The sequence below is a fragment of the Crocodylus porosus genome, unplaced genomic scaffold (assembly GCF_001723895.1).
Source record: "Crocodylus porosus isolate Cpor-Errol unplaced genomic scaffold, CroPor_comp1, whole genome shotgun sequence".
Taxonomy (NCBI): domain Eukaryota; kingdom Metazoa; phylum Chordata; order Crocodylia; family Crocodylidae; genus Crocodylus; species Crocodylus porosus.
The window spans coordinates 166904601-166925005 of NW_017728886.1; positions in this window are offsets into that span (position 1 = coordinate 166904601).

Genomic DNA, 20405 nt, shown 5'->3' on the forward strand with positions numbered 1-20405 from the left:
GCAGCTGCTTGCAGCCCACATGGGGCTGCCTGTGCCTGCTCAGGACAGCCTCATATGGGCTGCGAGTGGCTGCAGCGGGGAGTGCGAGCCATGGGGTGGGGGAGGGGTCACTTTTCCCTGTGCTCAGCACCAGCTCATTCCCTGCCCTTCCCTCCCTCCTTACCTGAGTTTCCCACACTGGTGTAGCCAAGGAGCCACATGGTCCTAGGCCAGAAGCCCCTACTAGGGCTTCCGCTATGGGGGTGGGACTAGGTGGGGCCTGCTGTTGCAGGAGCCTGCTGGGGCTTCCCCTAGGTCCTACCGCCCCTGGTTCCTGTCATCTTTGACAGGAACCAAGGACAAGGACAGATGAATATTAATTTTCTAAATATTTTAGGGGCCCCGTGGGCCAGGTAGAATGGCCTAGTGGGCTGGATCCAGCCTGTGGGCTGTATTTTGCCCACCCCTGCACTACAACCTGCCAAACATCTGACTCCCCAGGTACCTCTGCACTTTTACTTGCACTGCTACATTCCCCTTCCCCCACCACCTCAGCCTGTTTCTCACCCCCGATGCCTCCATTTCCATTTTCACTGATTGGCTTTCTTGCCTGCATTGCATGCCAGATTCTGGTTTCTTAATATTGCTTCCATCCAGGAATAGCTCACACACATACCAACTGAAGTTTCTTCCTCAGCCTGTTGAAGGGCTTTTCAATCCAAAAGCGTGCTAAGATATATTTCTGTAACTATGTAGTTGGTCTGCTAAAATATACCAGATTAGATTGACCCAAGATTAGATTAGATTAGATTGTCTGCCAGTGCCATGCCCTTAGATCAACACCCTTAGCACCTGACTGGAAGGACACAGGGCCCTGGGCACATCTAAGCCCCAGGGCTGGGGCTGGCAGGGAGAGTTCTCTGGCAGCTGTTGGAGAAGAAGTGCCTGCAGGAGAGGAAAGAAAGTCTCTAGTCTGTAACAGTTTGGCTGCTTGAGATGCTGCTGGTGCTACTGTGCTGCTGCTCACTAAGTTATTCCTTTACCTGTTGTCATTTAAGGTGCTGGACTGGGCTGAGGCTGTAGGGGAGGAGGGGACCTCATTCGGGCACATTACTGTGTTGTTTAGAGGCCCCAGTGCCAGTGAGGGTGAACTTTAACACACACACACAGCGTCACCCATGTCACAAGTTTTGCTTGTCTGCAGCCTGAGATGCAATTTCCCAGAAACCCCTGAACCTATCTCCTTGAAAGCTGGCAGGCTTCATGATCTCAGCAGGGGCTACTGTGACTGAAGTTTTCACCCTGCTGTGCCTTAACACACACGTGACACGAGTTTTGCTTTTAAGAGTTTGAGGTTCAGTTTTGCAGAAAGCCCTACACCTATCTCTTTGTAGGCTAGCATGCTTCATGGCCTCAGAAAGGGGTACCATCCCTGCAAGTTTCATCTGAATGAGAGATGAAATGATAAAGTTATAGGCAGTTTCACGCTTCCCCATTATAGCCTATTGGCAAAACATTGAAACAGTGTAGAAACAGCAAAACAGCTTTGACAAAACAAAATGGAACAGCAGTTTCTAAATGAAATGAAACTTGAAATGAAACACTGTCCTGTCAAAACAACAGAACAGAAGTCAAAACGAAACAGTACTGTTTCGTACAGTTCTAAAAATCAGTAGAGTCATTTTATTACTATGTATTGCGGACAATAGACATTTAAACTAAAAGCTGGTGTAGCATTTGACTTTAAGCCCTATAATTACCTAGGATAAAGACAAAAAACTCTATTTTCCTCCCCTTCCCATTGATCCAGGAAGTTGTGAAAACTACTTATATGTGGTGAGAGAACAGAATTGAGCCCATAACTTAGATACATGTTGCTGCACAACATCTACCAAATGCCATCTAGCCTGAAACACAACCCACAGAACTGGTCAGGATTTTCTCTGAAGAAGTCATATTTATTAAATCTAAAGCTTTCTCTTTTAAGGTTCAAGATGGAAGTTCTGATTAAATAAGAGAGAGAAAGTCTAATGTCCAATGGTTATGGCTCCCTGCTGGAATGTGGGACATCTAGGTTCATGTTTCTGCTCTGACTTTTTTTCACAGCCCAGGTGCATGCCCAAACCACAAAGTTATTAGTTCTTCTGATGGGGTGGAGGAGAAGCCTGTTTTTTTGCATGAAAATCTCTGAAAGGTCTAGTTTTGCAATGAGTAAATTTTTTCAAATCCCAAAAGGTTTCTCAGGACAACTCATTTCCTTCCCAGCACTTAGTATCCACCATTTCTTACAGAAAACAATGCTAGTAGCATGTTAGGGTTTTCAAATAAGATAGAGAAGCGTAGTTTCATCACTGATGTTGTGGTATAGGTAGAGGAGAACATTAAAGCTGAAAAATATCAGCCCTCAGGTCAGCGGGGACTTTTTCCTTTCTCTTTCTTTTCACACATTTTTATATCACATCCATCTCCAGCCTTAGAAAAGGCTATTATTGCTTAGCTGCTAGATTTTGGTCAGATAGAAATGGCAATACCAAACAGTGTCTGCATGTTGTGGGGAGAGGGAAAGTCTGTGGTATTTTTTAAGTTAATTTTGGCCCCTGTGAAGTCATATACTTATTGTGTGAGGGAAATAAAGTAGAACTCAAATGGAAAATTACAGTAGCAATGATGAACCAAAACCAATTAACACTCACCAGCACAGATGACATTAATTTCTGTTAAAGAAATGCTAATCTAGCAGATGTATTACTGCCAGTGCCTATGGTATCCTGGGGAAAAAAAGTGTTGCTGCTGGGTAACTTGTGGCAAATATAAAGAGCTGCCACTGGCCAAATAATGTGCTCCTAGAAAAAGGCATGGTCCATTATTCCTGCTGAAAACAGAGTGACAAATTACTGTAAAAGTATTGTACTGCAGCTGAAAGAAGCCAATAATTTCATGAATTTTACAGGTACAGTGAACCATAACAGTATGTTGTAGTACTACTGTGTGCATGCTACGGTGCTTTATGGTGTAGTTCTTTCTACAGTTCACTGTGTCCTTACTCCAGACACATCCCTAGATTAGGATACCCTCAGAATGCATCTGCCATATCCTGGGAGACTTGTTGCCCTACTTTCAAGAAGCTGTACAGTAATTTGTATGTAAAGTATTAGGGGCTGATTCTGACCTTAGCTAAACTAGTTTGCATCCACTGACTAAAATGGAATTGCTCTGATTTATACTAGGAACAAACCCCAACTATCTTCTGTGAAAATTTATCTTGTGTGACGATATTCTTCAGATCATTTCCTATGTCATTTTTGCACCTACCTGCTGATGCTTCTCCTTGCTGGTATTACAGAGGAGCATATACTTACACTGCAAAACAATTCTGTCTTACATGGACATTCCTTAAATCTCTAACAAGGTACCAAACACAAGAATTACCTCACCCATTATTGCAATTCAGCAATAGCTAGGGCAAAATGTAGGGATGGCATACCCAGGTGAAATTTCAGGGTGAATTTAGGTAGGTTGTGTGTGCAGTAGTTAACTTAAATTCTAATTCAGATGCTATGCTTGACAAATTATGTGTCATGGTCTACTTTGCAAATTGATTTTGTGGGTCCTTTACCGACACTTACTTTGAGTATCTACTACTCCTTGGAAAGAAACCAGCTTAGTTAGAGATCAACTGATGTTTTATAAATCAAGACCTTCTCTAAAAATGGGTAATTTATTAAATATTTTGGAGCTTGAAGGAAATTAACAAAACTGTGTATCTGATTCAGTGATTCATCATTATTTTCAACAAAAATCTATGTAGAACTGCAACAAACTGTGACATTTCTGCAGCATTGTACCTTCTATCTGAAGGTATAAAAGTCTATATTACAAATATTAGTCCTGATTCTCTTTTATACCAAGGCTACTTGGTATTATGGAAGTTCAGAGGGGACTAAAAGTGCGTATAGATTTGGCCACTTAGAATAATAGAAAATTAGGGTTGGAAGGGACCCCAGGAGGTCATCTAGTCCAACCCCCTCCTCAAAGCAGGACCACCCTCAACTAAATCATCTCAGCCAAAGCTTTGTTTAGTTGAGACTTAAAAACCTCGAAGGATGGAGATTGCATAACCTCCTGGGTAACCTGTTCCAGTGTTTTACTACCATCCTAATGAGAGAGTTTTTTCTAGTATCTAACCTAAACTTCTCTTGCTGCAACTTGAGACCATTGCTACTTGTTCTGTCATCTGCCATCACTGAGAACAGTCTAGCACCTTGCTCTCTGAAACTCCCCTTCAGGTAGTTGAAGTCTGCTATTAAATCCCCCGTCAGTCTTTTCTTCTGCTGACTAAATTAGGCCAGTTCCCTCAGCCTCTCCTCACAAGTCATGTGCCCCAGTCCTCTAACCATTTTCATTGCCCTCTGCTGGACTCTCCAACTTGTCCACATCCTTTCCATGGGTGGGGAGGGGGACGCTAACACTCAACACAGTACTCCAGATGTGGCTTCACCGGTGCTGATTAGAGGAGAATAATCACTTCCTTTGATCTGCTGTCAACATTTCTACCAATGCACCCCAGTATGCTGTTAGCCTTCTTTGCAACAAAGGCACACTGTTGTTTCACATTCAGCTTATTGTCCACTGTAACCCTAAGTTCCTTTTCCGAAGAGCTGCTGCTTAGTTAGTCAGTCCCCAGTCTGTACTGGTATATGGGATTGTTCTGTCCTAATTGAAGCTCATGAGATTTCTTTTGGTCCAACCCTCCAATTCATCTAGGTCTCTCTGAATCCTAGCTCTACCCTCCAATGTATCTACAACACCCCTGAGCTTGGTGTCATCCACAAACTTGCTGAGGGTGCACTCCATCCCACCTTCCAGGTCACTGATGAAAACATTAAACAAAACCAGTCCCAGAACTGGTCCCTGGGGTAATCCAGTTGAAACTAGCTGCCAACTAGACATCGAGCCGTTGACTACTACCCTCTGAGCCTGATGATCCAGCCACTTTTCTATCCACCCTACAGACCACTACCACTTAATTTGCTTGAGAGAATGTTGTGGGAGACTGTAACAGAAGCCTTGCTAAAGTCAAGGTATATCACATCCACTAGTCTCCCCACATCCACAAAGCCAGTCATTTCATCATAGAAGGCAATCAGCTTAGTCAGGCATGACTTGCCTTTGGTGAAGCCATTCCAACTGTTACTAATCATCTTCTCCTCCACCAAGTGTTTGGAAATGGATTACTTGAGGATCTGCTCCATGATTTTTCCAGGGACTGATGTGAGGCTGACTGGTTTGTAGTTTATTGGATCCTCCTATTTTCCTTCCTTAAAGATGAATACTATATTTGCCCTTTTTCAGTGATCCAGGACTTCCTCCAATTGCCAAAGTTTTCAAAGGTAATGGTCAGTGTCTCTGCAATCAGGATGGTCAGGTATGACTTGCCCTTGGTGAATCCATGCTGACTGTTCCTGCACTCTCAGTAAGGTATCTTTAAAATACAACCAGCTCTCCCATCAGACTGGCCTCTCAAGGGATCTTGCCCATCAGTTCCCTGAGGGTGTCAACATCTGCTTTTCTCAAGGCTAGGATCCATGCTCTGATGTTCTCCTTTCTTCCTTTTATCAGGATCCTGAACTTGATCATCTCATGGTCACTGCTGCCAAAGTTGCCATCCACTTCTATATCCCCCACCAATTTCTGTTTCTGAGCATCAGGTCAAGAAAAGTATGACCCCTAGTTGGTCTGTCCAATACTTGCACCAGAAAGTTGTCTTCAGCTCTCTCCAAAAACTTCCTAGATTGCCTGTGCACTGCTGTATTGTCCTTCCAAGAGATGTCAGGGTGATTGAAGTCCCCCCTGAAAACCAGGGCCCATGATTTGGAAACTTCCACTAGTTGTCTGAAGAAGTCTTCACTTATTTCACCCTCGTGTTCTGGTGGTTTATAACAGACACCCACCATGACATCACCCTTGTTGCTTTCCCCTCTAACCTTAACCCAGAGACTTTCCAAATGAGCCTATTTCTAATTTCATACTGGAGCTCTGAGCAATCATACAGCTGTTTTACATATAGCACAACTCCTCTTCCTCTTCTCCCCTGCCTGTCCTTCCTGAACAATTTATACCCATACATGACAGTGCTTCAGTCATGCGAGCTATCCCATCAGATCTCTGTTATTCCAATCATGTCATAGTTCCTTGACTGTGCAAGGACTTCCAGTTCTTCCTGCTTGTTTCCCAGGCTCCGTGCATTTGTGTACAGACACCTGAGGTACTGATTGATTGCCTTACTTTATCAGGAAGGATGAGGAGGTCTCCCCTATAACCCCTTCCTCCTTGTGTTTCCTCCAGGTTCCCTCACTTCCCCACCTGCCTCAGGGCTTTGGTCTCCATCCCCTAGCAAACCTAACTTAAAGCCCTCCTAACTAGGTTGCTGAGTCTACCTGAAAAGATGCTCTTCCCTCTCTTCATCAGGTAGATCCCGTCTCTTCCTAGTAATCCTTCTTGGAACAAGATCCCATTGTCAAAGAAGCTGAATCCCTGTTGGTGACACCACTTGCACAACCATGCATTGATCTGCAAGATGAGTCTGCTCCTGCCTGGGCCCTTCCCCTTGAGTGGAAGGATTCAGAATAACACCACCTGTGCCCATCCCCTTCACCCTTGCATTGTGCAATCGTTACTATATCACACAATTGGGTTCAATCAATTAAAGTGTGTCTCTTCATAGATTCAGTCTCTTTGTACATGTCCCAATTATATAACACAATGTTGACTAAGAATATATGCAATATTTCCCAACCTTATAACAGCATCCAGACCACTTCCCTAAAGAAAGCTAAATGTAGCTGTTTTTAGCAATCCATTGGCTGTTTTGGCTTTTGAAGCATTTACCTTCTTTTGCATCCAGTTTTGTACTGAAATAGCAGACTCCATTGATCAGGGAAGGCTGTGTCCTTACTTTGCCATTGGGATATTTTGATGTCCTGTGACACAGAAGCATCCTTTAAAGTGATCAGTCATCATAGATGTTCTCTATCAGTTGAAAGATGTGTATAAGTTAAGACTTAGCGCTATGTCAGAACATGATCCATGATCCCTATGATCATGATGCAATTCTTGTTGAATCTGGGCAACTTAACCACTATATTTGAGGAAATAGCTCAAACTTTTATTTTCTAACTAGTCATAACAGGTGCCTGGTGAACTAGAACCAACTATTCCTGGCAGTTTGGCAGGATTTGAAATGGCTAGAGGTTCCTTTAAGTGGGAAGATAACTTCTGTTTTTTTTAAAAATTAACAATAAATAAATCCAGCAAAGGTGCCATTTCTGTATACTTCTAAAGCAGTATAGAGATCAATGAAGAAGCTATCTTGAACCATGCCTTTTTCTGAGTCTATTATGCTGCATCTCTGGGAAATAAAAACAAACACTAAACCAATCAGTACGGGCTCATGTGATGCTACTCTTCTTTCTCCTGATGCCCCAATGATATATTTTAGAATATCTGGCCAGAGCTACAGAAATGCAGAGAAAAGACGAACATCTTATATTATGAGCTTTTGGATATTGGGTACAGGAAACCCCTTGGTATTTGCAGGTTCAGTATTCATGGTTTCAAATATTTGTGAATGCCAAACCTGCATTTTAAATACTTTTAAAACACTTACCAGAGCTCCTTGGGAGCTCCACGCTTGCTGCCACTGGGCTCCTGCCATTGCTGCCGGGCTCCCGCTGTCACCATGCCCCTGTCCCCCAATCACCGGGGGCACTGTGTTCATGAACGCAATGCCCTATTCACAGATTTCACCAATTGTGGGGATCATGGGAATGTATCCCTCGCGAATGGCAAGGGTTGCCTGTATATAATGATCAACTTCATATCCTTAAAGAAAAACTTCACTTGACATTGTTCCTTGTTTCAGGTGTGAAGCAGATAATGAAATGGATAAACACTTATCACAGATTAAACCATATTCAGAATGGGTAGCTTGGAGCATGCCTTCCAACATTCTTTCTGGTTCTCAAGCAGACATGGAAGATATATGTGTACCAAATGATAAAGTACTCATTTATTTGGCTTTTGGCCAAAAGGTTTGGAGACCTGAGACTGAAATGATCACTCTAGAAGAGAGTCTAATATATGTAATTAAATATAGATTATTGGATTAAGATTTCATGTAAATTTGAAGTTCTTCCTTTTTCTTTTCAGATTTATTTTATTTTTCTTGCCTTCTCTGTCTCTGGGTAACCATAATTGAATGCATCTTTAAACTGTAAATTGTAATTTTGCTGTCAGCAATAGACCTTTAATTTCAGATGTTTATTAGAAAATTTCTCCGCAAGGCTGTGCATTTTGTTAACTAGAGGGACTTGAATCAATCGTATGGCCTCCCCCACAAAACTGCCCAAACCTGTTTTGGTTCTTATTTTATTTAATTTCCTAGCACAAGAAAGAGAAGTTCTCCTTCTCTCATCCCATTTTCTACTCTCTCAGGCCACAGTCCAATAAGGGTATGTAAATTCATGTCTAATTTTAGGTGCATGAATGGTTCCAATCTCTTCAGAATTGAGGACCACCAACCTATGACTCTTAGGATTATGGTGAGACAGGCTGTTTTTTTGTTATATGGAACTGCAACAAAGGAGGGGAGTTTATGTTTCACAGTTGGGATGAAAGGTATTTCCACTAATAAACAGCATCATTCTCACATGCTTGAAAGACATAGGATAGTAAATGAATTCAAAAAAACTGAGGACAAAAGTTGCAGAGAAAAGTCACTTTAATTTATGAGCTCCATTGTATCTTGAAATTAGATCCTCTAGAAAATAAGGACATTTTAAAGCTGCATTAAGAAAGCAACTGAGGACATAGTCAATGCTATATCATAGTTATAGACAATGCTATATCATAGGCATAGACAATGCTATAGCAGCTGTTTTCAGCACATCCACCATAGAAGGCATATCAGATGCAGACTGGGGCACAGTGCACTCAGGTGATTCTGTCCAGTGGAGTGGCTACTTGGGAAAGAACTAGTGGAAACAATACTATATTTGCTCAATTCCAAGAAGATGTTGTTTTTCCCATTAAAATGCAGGAGAAGCCCCTCATTTTGGAATTGAGTATGAAGTGATGAGGACCAGGCAGTAACCATGGCTCCTGGGGTTGGGATTGGGGTTGAGCTTGGAGCCATAGCAGTAAGCCCTGACACTTCTGAATGCCCTGCCTGTCATGCCTGCAGCCTTGGGCTCCAAGCAGGAGTGGATATTGTTGCTCTGGGGCCAGGCTGGGGCCATACTGTATGCCCCATGCTAGAGTGCAGATGAAGCCTGCCAGTGCTGGAGCAAGGGAGGGTGGTTCGTGGGGGCCTGAGGTTGCAGGGGGCAGAAGCAGCATGGAGGAAGGAGGTGAGGGAAAGGGGGACTGGGTGTGTGTGTGTGTGGGAAATTAGGGGAAGGAGGCCCAAGTTTGCATGGGGGTAGACAAAAGTGGGTAAGTGGTGGTCTAGAGGGAAGCTGCCTGCTCCCCATACTACCTCCACCCAACCTGCCCCCTACTTTCCCTGCTGCTCCTCTCACTGCCTGCCCCCTTATTGCTCCCCCACTTCTTGCTTCCCCCTGCCTCTACATTGTTAGCTGCCTATCCCCCTTCCCCTACAGCCTGCCTTCTTCCATCACCTGCTCCCCCTACCATTGCTTTCCCCACTGCAGTGGTGATGGGGATGAATTGAAGACAGTCATCCAATAATTAGATTCTATACATGGAAAAATATAATGAATTTATAAATTTTCCATGTATGGAATCTAATTAGTGATGAGTTATCTTAAATTCAGGGTCATCTTGAATTTGGGTAAATGGTATTATGTGAACACAAGAAGTAGAGGTGGTATCATAATATATAAAACAATAAATATAGACTTAGAATTGCACAGGAAGTTGTATTCATTTGTGAGAGTATTTTTGTAATTATTTCTTTCCAACTCCCCAAAATTATTTTCTACTGCAGTCATTGTGTACATCAACTGAATAACTATATGATCTTATATTTCTAGGTTTTATCTTTTTCTCCCTATCCACTCTACTGTTCCATTACTTCACCTTATTGTACTATGCCTGAAATAGTATTGTAAGCTTTCCAAGGTCTAGAGTTTTTATGCATAACACATTTTGAGGACTGAGCAATCATATATGATAATAGAAGTTCACAAACTGAAAAATCTGTAGTAGAGCTTGAAAGGGCAGGTGTTGTCATTAGACTTTTCTTCCTGACCTCATAAACTCATTTGCAAATGAGCTCAAAAGTGTAAGAATGATGTGATACCATTTAATATCTGTTCAAAAGTACAGTCAAAAGTGCTTTATTTTTCTATTCATCTCAGATGCGTGTGAATATTAGGCAGTTTTGTCATATCCTGGGGTGTCTGTTGCTAAAGTAGCAGTAGTTACTCTATAATAGAGATATGCATCAGCAGTACACGTCTCTGCCTCTTCAACCTATTGTGTTCCTCCAAAAGGAGAACAGAATCAAGCAGTTTCCAGACCTGTTAGAAAAACAGTTAAAAAGCTTAGCAGTTAGAGCATAGTCAAGCTCTTATACAGTGTATACTGTAATGTCTTCCTTTCTTTCTTATAGTCTGCCATGTGCTATTCTGCTCTTGTAGCATTTAATTTGCTGTATCTTACTCTTTCATATGTTGTGTTTTCACTACTTGAAATTAAGATAAACCTGGAACAAGCCAATCTAGATTTTTCTATTACCCAATCCTCATACAATCCCAAAAGTTTGCCTCTGGAAGATTTTTTTCAGTTATTATTGTTATATTTAGGTTTGAGCATTCCTGGATAAGCTTGTTATAGTAACTGTATTTATGAAGAGAAGCTTGATGGGAAAGAGTTTCTACTTTCAGTTGTGTGATTTTATAGGACATACCAGAATCTTTAACACTGGCCTCTTACAATCAGCCAGTGGAATTCCAATGAGGAGAACCCACAGCCCCATTACCAGAAGATGAAGTGTGAATCTTGAAGACTGATTTCTGGTCCCATTTATAACTTGGTTGATAATAACATCCATAATGCATACTTTCAAGGGAGAAGAGGCTATGAAGCCTGGTTTACTTGGCTTGGGAGATGTCATTCGGCTGCTGAATAATTGGGACAAAGCTGTGATGTAAAGTAGCCATCAGTCATGGAAATACCCAGAATATGACAGAAATATGAAACAAAGTTGCTTTTAGATGGAGAAAGTTAAGAAGCAGAGAGTAGAAAAACTGGAATCAGGATAGCTTTTTACAATTGTGATACATAAAATTTGCAGTGATTAAATATCCAAGACAAAAATCCAGTTTCTTTCTGATGCCAACATTCAGGTTCAACATTGTTCTCTTAGTAAGTGGAGGCCAATTTTTTTGAATGACCCTAGACTGATCTTTGGCTTCAAGTAAAAATCCTGCCAACTTTTGTGGTTTCACTTGGCTTTGACTTGGCACTGGCCAAAGTATTGTGAATTAAATCTTGTGGTTTGATTAAACTCAAAACTCAGCAGACATTAAAAGATGCAAGCAAAACCTACACATGCATGGATCTATTCAGGTCCCTTACAGACATTACACTTACGATGCAATTATCTGGTTAACTGTAACATAAATAGAAACCTTGCCACATCTTCAGGGAATTAATGGCACAACAAAATGGGAAACCAGCCACAACAATTTTCTACAAAAATATGTACCATTTTGTGGTTGGATTCTACCGTGGCTTAAACTGAACACGTAGCAGGGCAGTCCCACCATGCAGCTTAGTTATGGTGTCCTTCCCAGCCATAGGAGTATGTCAGCACACCAAACAGTGTATCTGGGGATAGAGTGGAGCAAGCAGAATGGTGCTCTCACTTCTCTCTGCTCCCTGCCTTCTCTCCTGGGAGCATTTGCCAGAGCAAGCGCAGCCCTGTACCCAATATGTATGTATGCATGGGAAGAGGATGAATGCAACATCAGGGCTGTTGCTGCCTGAGTAGAGATGATGTGGCAGTGGCGGTGGGAGAAGTAGCTTGGGAAAGTAAGCCTGCTCTACTTCTCCCCGCTGTTCCCCCACTCTCCTGCCTACAGTCAGCTTACCCCTACATGCCCCCTTCACCTCCTGGCCCAGGCATACAGTGAGCTCACTCCTCATCTGGGTAGCACACTTCTGTTTTCAAGGAGCCAACTCCAGGGGACCTCACCACACAAGTGACTGGTGGAGAGGGTATGGGGGGCGCATACCCCACCTGAGACTGGCCCTTGACTCGGCACCGATCAGGATGGGGCAGTTTTTTTGCTGCGCAGGTCATTGGCATGTTGCGGGGGGCCCTAAGCCACAGCACAGAAGTGGATATGGGGCTTTTGGCTTGCCCCCAGGCCTACCCACAAATTGTTCCCTCCAGACTCAGGAGGCACTAGTCACCCCTGCCTCATCAGCTGGGTGCAGGGCTTGCCATGACTAAGCATGCCTTGTCTTACAGATCCCACAGGGTGACAAATAAAGCAGGTTCTAATGCCAAGTCACAGAGACCTTTGCAACTCCCCACAATCCAGCAGGTCAACTGCCTTGCCCCACAGCTCTGAAGCAAAGCACCGTGTTTTGGGGTCCATGTGCACTGTGACCTTTAAAAACTGCATGGGCAGACCAGTCGAACCCACAGCCCCATTATCAGAAGATGAAGTGTGAATCTTGAAGACTGATTTCTGGTCCCATTTATAACTTGGTTGATAATAACATCCATAATGCATACTTTCAAGGGAGAAGAGGATATGAAGGCTGTTTTACTTGGCTTGGGAGATGTCATTCAAACACATGACTTCCTGACATTAGTAGACATCAGGGAGATGTTCCCCAGTCCTGGGGTTTCAGGATCTGTTGGGACCTTAAAAAAAACCTTATGTATAGCTCAACTGATTGTTGGCCTGGAACTGGATCCCACACAGTTCTGGAGTCTTGAACCAGCCTCAATGCAGTCCCAGGGCTGGGTCTGATAATCACTCGATTGGCAGTCCCTGCCTTGGGACCTGATGATGCACTCTGTACTGGGTTTTTTAGAGAAGCTAGATGCTTTCATGTCGATTATGATATACCTTGATTTTTAGCAAGGCTTTTGACACTGTTTCCAATGCTGTTCTCATTAATAAGCTAGATGAAAGCACTATGAAGAAGATACGTAAGTGGCTGAATCATAGTGCTCAAGCAGTAGTCATCAATAGCTCAATATCTAGTTGGGAGGAGGAATCAAGTAGACTTCCCCAGGGATTTGTCCTGGGTGCAGTATTGGTTAATATTTTTGTTAATGTTTTGGAGGTTGGGATTGAGTGTTGTGCATTTGCAGATAGCACCAAGCTGGGTGGAGTTGCAGATACTCCTGAGGGTAGGGCTAGCATTCTATTGGAGAAATGGTTCAAAAACAATCAGGAAATTCAACAAGGACAAGTGCAAAGTCCTGCACTTGGGAAAGAATATTTTCATGCCTAAATATTTTGGGAAATAATTGGCTAAGCTGCGGTATTACAGGGAAAGACCTTGGAGATACAGTGGACCATAGGATGAATATGAGCCAAGAATGTGCTCTTGCTGCAACAAACAAACTAATAACGCCCCCCCCCGGGGGGGGCAAAAAAACCAAACCCCACAACCAAAAATAAACCAACAATATATGGCACAGATCAGCAACCTTTTCAGGCTGTGGGCCAAACCGACCCAGTTCAGGTCAGAGGCAGGCCAGCATATGGCAGATAGGTACTAGGACACAGCCCTTGCCATGGCTTTTCCCACCAGCTGCACAGGGGAAGTACCTGCCACCAGTGCTTTTCCCTGTGGTAGTAAAAGGAGAGTGTCCACATCCAGTACTTGTCCCCACAGCAGCAAGGGAAAGCAACTGCTGCCAAAGCTCCCTGCCACTGATGAGGAAAACATCAGCTGTGGACACCCTTCCCATGTCACCAGAAGAAGAAATATTGGCTGTGGGTACTTTCCCTGTATAGCTGATGTGAAAAGCAGAGGCAGTGGCTGGGTCCTAGCACCCTCCCATCTCTGATGCACACTTGGTCAATACAGCTGCAGAAGCCCCACATCCATGGGCCGGATCAAATGGCTCAATGGGCTGGATTTGGCCTGTGGGCTGTAGGTTGCTGACCTCTGGCATATGATGTTGTATTAACAGAATGTCTCTTGCAAATCAAAAATATTCTTGTCCTCAATTTAACACTGGTGAGGACTCCCCTGCAGTTCTGTGTCCAATTTTGGGCCCTCCACTTCAAGATGCAGACAGATTAGAAAGAGTCCAATAGTGAGTGACAAAGATTATTAAAAGCTTGGGAAACATGACCTAGGAGAAAAAGTTGAAAGAACTAGGGTTATTTAGTGGGGAGAAGGAAAGACTGAGGAGGGATTAAAAAAATATCCAAATACCTTAAGAGTGATTATGGAGAGGGTAGAGAGATTATTTTCTGTGGCATAAGCACAGTGACTTCAAACTGTATTTGTTAGGTTGGAGATTAGGAGGAATTTCCTCATTATAAGGGTGGTTAAATACTGCTAATAGGCTATCTAAAGAGGTTGTGGAATCTCCATTCCTGTACATTTTTAAGAGCAAGTTAGACAAACACTTCACTGGGATGTTTTATGGATGGATTATCCTGCTTTGAGCAGGAGGCTGGACTAGATGGTCTCCTTCCAGTCCTACTTTCCTATAATTTTATGAGTATCCAAGTTTTCTTCTTCATAGTAGTTTCCTTGAACACTACTTCACTGACTGCCTTGAGCACCTATGCCCTAAGTAGATCCATATTGCGTCAACTATATAAAGACTAGCAACAAATGCAATCCTTGCTACAACAGGGTCACAAGGACTACTTCTTTTATATGCCTGAAAGAAGAGAAAGGAATAAATGTGGTTAATGGTTTTTCTAAATCTGCACTCACTAGGAGAAATAGTCTGGTTCTTCCTAGACAAAAGTGGACACTGGAGGCACCTTGTGTACTCCAGGAAGTTTGAGAAGGAATGGTATTTACAAAAGAAACGATCCTTCTTTGTGTATTTCTTCCTAATGACAAAGTCTAGACCTCAGCCATTTTTCATCATGAAGACAGAAAAAAAATTAAATTGCTATTTTGCAACAAACTTGGAGATGAAATGCATTGGGCAGAGAATGAAAATTTGCCCTGAAATAGTCTGTGTTGAAAAGAGTTCTCTTTGTGAGTTCTTGAGATTTGACTTTGGTTTGATCAAGTTGCAGGTCTTTGAGAATCACAGGCATGAAGTATTTTGTGAAGGTTGCTTCTTACTCTTATGCAGAAAGCCAGCACTAGCCCTCGCACAAATTAAGTTCCTCTTAGGCTCTCAAAATGAGAGCTTTCATTCGAATTCTTTTTAAAGAAGAAAAGAAGATGAAAGTTTCTTCTAACATTTAACTTTAAGCATGCCATTGCTTAAATCTGACCTGTTTTATCTTATTAGATAGGAATTTATATCTTGGTACATGTACTTCTGAAAGATATTTTTTATTTTTAGGACCTAATTCTTCAAAGTGCTGAACATCCACTGTGAAGCAAAGTGCCTAATTAAATATTTTGCTTACGTTTCGGAAAAAAATAGTTTTTAATTTATAATTGCTAATTATTATAACACACTGCTTATAGTTTCCTGTAACTTGTGCCTTTTTCTGCTTTTTGCTTCTCAGATTCACATTGTTTATTCCCTCCTCTTTTTCTTTGCCTAATCTGATGTTGGACAAGTGTTCCTGGAGAGCCATCACCTTGTACCATAGAAGTGTTACTGAGCCTTTTAGAGTGGAATATATGCCTGCTCCATAAAATCAGAACAATAGGGGAGGAAGGGCCCTCAGTTTAGTTCAGCCCCCTGCTCAAGGCAGGATTATCCCTGTCTTAACCATACCAGAAAAACGTTTGTCTAACCTGCACTTAAAAACTTCCAGTGATGGATATTCCACAACCACTCTAGGTAATCTGTTCCACTGCTTAACCACCCTTATAGTAAATCTCTCTTGTTGCAGTCTCAGCCCATAACTTCTTGGCCTGTCCCCTGAGGGCACAGAAGATAGTTGATCACCATCCTCTTTATAAAAACTCTTTTTATTTGAAGACTGTTATCAAATCCCCTCTCTGTCTTCTCTTGTTCAGACTAAAATAATTCTAGTTTTCCAAACTTTCGTCATATATCATGTTTTCTACACCTCTAGTAATTTTTGTTTCCTCTGGACTCTGGATGATTTCCAATTTGTCTACATCTTTCTTGAAGGGAGGTGCCCAAAACTGGACACAATACTCTAGGTGAGGCCTCACCAGGACTGAAACAAGTGGAAGAAACATTTTCTGAGACTTGCATATTACACTCCTTTTAATACATCCCAGTAAGGTTTTTTTCCACAAAAATATTACACTGTTTATTGACATTCAGCTTGCAATTTACTATAACTTTGAGGTCCTTTTTTGCATTACTGTCATTGAGCCAGTCATTTTTGCTTCTGTATTTGTGCACTTAATTATTCTATAGTAAATACAGTACTTTGCACTTATCCTTATTGAATTTTGTTCAGTTTATCTCAGGCCATTTCACCTCCCCTCAACCTTAATTGGTTGATCATGACCAGCTAACACAGTATGAAACACAGCTTGCTTTGTTCCTACTAGGTGCAAAGTTCTATTTAAAATTGTGTTCAAATATATTTGCTAAGAGGTTATAAATGCAACCTTTTTGTCTCCTTATAATACCCTAAGAGGAAGTGCTACTTCTTAAGCATGATCAGCAAGATTTTTATTAAATCCCAATTGGCAACACCTGTGCAAACCCCTTAAAAGGCAATGGGGTTGCACAGGTGTGGATGAAACTTTAATTTGTCTAGCTGAACCTTTAATTGCTAGAGAGGAAGCACAAAAAAGAAAGGAAGAACACAGTTTGATTCTCTGATCTCAGGCTGAGTTTGCATTTGCTAATATCACAAGACTGAATGAGGCCAGCACCTTGTACAATTTGCATTTTAAAGAGGCCTGGTAAAGTATAAAAAAGCAGTAATATTCACAGTGGCCCTGATCCTCAGTTCTGGTCAGACATTAAACAATACAACTCAAACAGCTGAAAGTTCGTGACACTTCATACACATCTTGATTGGGTTTGTACTAATCTGATCCAAGGGTGTATATTAGACCAGTATACATACTTCTTTAAATGATGCCTTTGGCCAGTGTCCCCAGGAACCAGTTATGGTAGCTGTGCCCATGCACACCCTAGACATATGCTTCTTTATGCCAGCCTAGCGCCCGCCTATGCGAGTTTCAGGGTTTTGTGGTTCACCAGTTCCATGCTACCAGATGTTTTCCATATAGCGAGGTGACACTTCTGCTAACTCTTCTGGTTGTAGGGGCTGCTTTGCATTGATATGGGACAGCATCCCCAACACACAATCAAAAGCAAATGGTAAGGTGTTCAACTTTTTTCACCCACTTGGCTTAAGCAGCCCATTTATGAATTTTGTGCTTGTCATCAAACCTCCTTGTTCCCATACAACCCAAATATTCTGAAACTTCCCATCAGTTTAAAACTCTGATGATTTTGCATATACAAGTCAAAGGATAACATTAATTCGTTACACATTAATCTGGATTGGCTGCTTTCTGTAAGTGTTTTGGTACACGCTGTATTTAGTGGTTATAGTCAATTGTGGCAAGTTGGCTGTAAGTAAATTTGCTAATTTTTTTAAGTATGTTCATTCTGTCACTATATCTAGTACAGTAATCTATTTCAATGTAATTTGCAGGAGTTTATACCTCCTTGCATCAGATTGGTCTCAGTTTTTGTTGGCCTAGGGCATTGTATTCTGCATAGTATGGTTGTTGTCAGTTGCATAACCATTCTTCCACAAACATTAACAGTAATATAAGGCTCAGCCTGAGTGATGGCTATGTATTGAGAACAGGTTTGTTTAGGTGCCAGTGTGATGTAAATAAGGATGACTAAGCCATGCCACATAAACAGAATTCACCATATGATATTGTTCCTTCTACATTTTTCTAAATCTTTTTAAGTTAAGGAGGGGAGAATGACAGAGTGCATGAAAGCAGCACAGCTCAGCAGTCAGTTGCAGTTTGAGCTTTGAATTATAATCCCTCTGCCAGATGGACACAGATACCTATGAGGATGCTAGGACAAGACTGCTTCTGAGAGAGGTCAAGTGACTCAGTGTACTACACTACATCTGTAAATTGAAAATTAAAAACCTGGAAGCCTAATTGTTGTAATTTCTAAAATTTAAAGAGACAGGCACAATTTTTCCTGATGCTCTCACTCTTTCTTTCTTTTTTCTTTCCCTTCTCTGGAATATAGATTAGAACCATATTCAGAAGGCTCATTTTTTCTTGTCAATCAGTAAGGGCAGCCAGTCAGACCTCATCAGTGTAATAATGGATGTTCAGAGTGAATTAGTTAGCCTGATCACATCAGAGGTGACACTAAAGAAGGGAAGGGAATACTTTATGGTCTGTGGTGGTATTCACTTCTCTGGTGATTTGTTCACTTCTGCAGAAGACGAAAAGCTTTTTCTCTGGTTCCTTCTCTGCCACCATCAAGAACAACTGAGGTAGTGAGGCTGCTCTTTCATGGGTTTTGATCTGGCTTATATATTACACTGAGAGCTCCCCGAGGGCTTTTAAATAAGAAAAGAAGGGACCGGTTTCCACTCCCCTCTCTAGCTCAATCCTTGACATTATCCCATTATGTCTGACTTTAGGACTGAATGAGGGTATGAACAAATGAACAAATTACAGTGAATTAAAAGTGGGCAGGGCTTAGTGCTCCATGGTAACTATCAATGTGCCTGCACTTGCCCTGTCACACATGAAAGTTAAACCACAGTAGCCTGGCTCATTTTGAAACAGCACACAGACTTGTATAGCTCTCAGTAGCTGGCACAGCAAATAAGGAGAGTCAATACAGTAGTTCCCCAGGTACAACCTTTCCTCATCTGAGCACTCTATGACACAGACTGCGAAAGGGGACAAAGGCAAATTTACTATGCCTGAAAATGGGGTCCACAACCATGGCACTGCTACACTGCTTCAGGTGTTGCCTTCTAAAATAGAAACAGGTTGAAAGCACCCATAGCCATTATTGTAGGTGATCTAATTAGTATGGGATGGGCTGCTCTAATTAGCCTCATGGGCTACCCTTTTTCTGGTTTAAGATGCAACCTGCACAGAGTTGTCAGGCATGCTTAATGTAGCCCTTCTGGGCGCAGTGAAGTTTGCCATGTGAACATGGCTACAAAATCAATGGTTTTGGTCTACACCACTTGGGCACATCCTACACTGGATGAGATCTCTGGGTTTCTGGCCACTGTGTACGACTGAAATAGTATAATGGGGTAGCAGAAGGGCCCAATCCCCTTAAGGTTTATAAGGAAAAATGAACTTCAAATCTGTTCGGTAAGTACATGGCACCAAGGGCCATAACTTTAGTTATGGCTTAAATTGGTTCCTTTTCTGTCTTTAAATTCTGAAGCTCTGAACAGTGCTGGGGTAGGAGGGGAGAGCAAGCACTCACCTCCTCATGCAGATGCAGCAGTGGTGTGGGCTGCTGATGCCTCAATGCAAGTTCCCTGCATACAGGCTATGGTGGCAGCACAAGCTCCTTGGGGGCTGCAACTCTGATACCTCCTCTGAATTAGTGTCCCTGGTTAGTGTCCTGGTTGCCTCCTTTTGTACCCCACTTCCCCTAAAGTAACACTACTGCTAGGGACTACATCTCTCAATTTTTTCATATTTACGGACATTTTTTTTAACATGCAGATCACAAGTAACTGGAGCTTGGTGAGCTTACTATAGTCTCTAGTAAGCTCTTGTCTACATCAAAGAAGCAAATGTGACTGGCATATCTCCTAAGTAGAAGCTCAGGGTACTTAGGTTAAATCTAAAAGACCATGTTAGCACAAAAACAAATGGGGATAAAATGGCTATGAATAAATGTAGGCTGGAAAATTCAAAGAAACTTTCTAACTATCAGAGCAGTAGGAGCATGGTTCTGGAACATCCTTCCATTAGGAGTAATGGGGACAAAAAAATAACTAGTTTTAAGACAAAGTCCTGTGAGTTTATGAACAGGGTTTGATATGGTGCTCTGTGACAGCAGGGAACTGGATGCAGTGATCCAGGAAGTTCTTTTTAGTCCTGTGTCCTATGTGTGTTGATCTTAATGTGAATTGACAGGGTCATGTGAGAAAGTTTGTATTGTACCACAAAGCACTCCTCTCAAACCTGAGAAAACATCGCTTTCTTTATCAAATTCAGCTAAAACATAAAGCCAAAATGACATGGCAATTTATGTCCAGACAACACCTACAAATAGAACATGAAATAATATTAAATTATGACTCAAAAACTCAATGGCA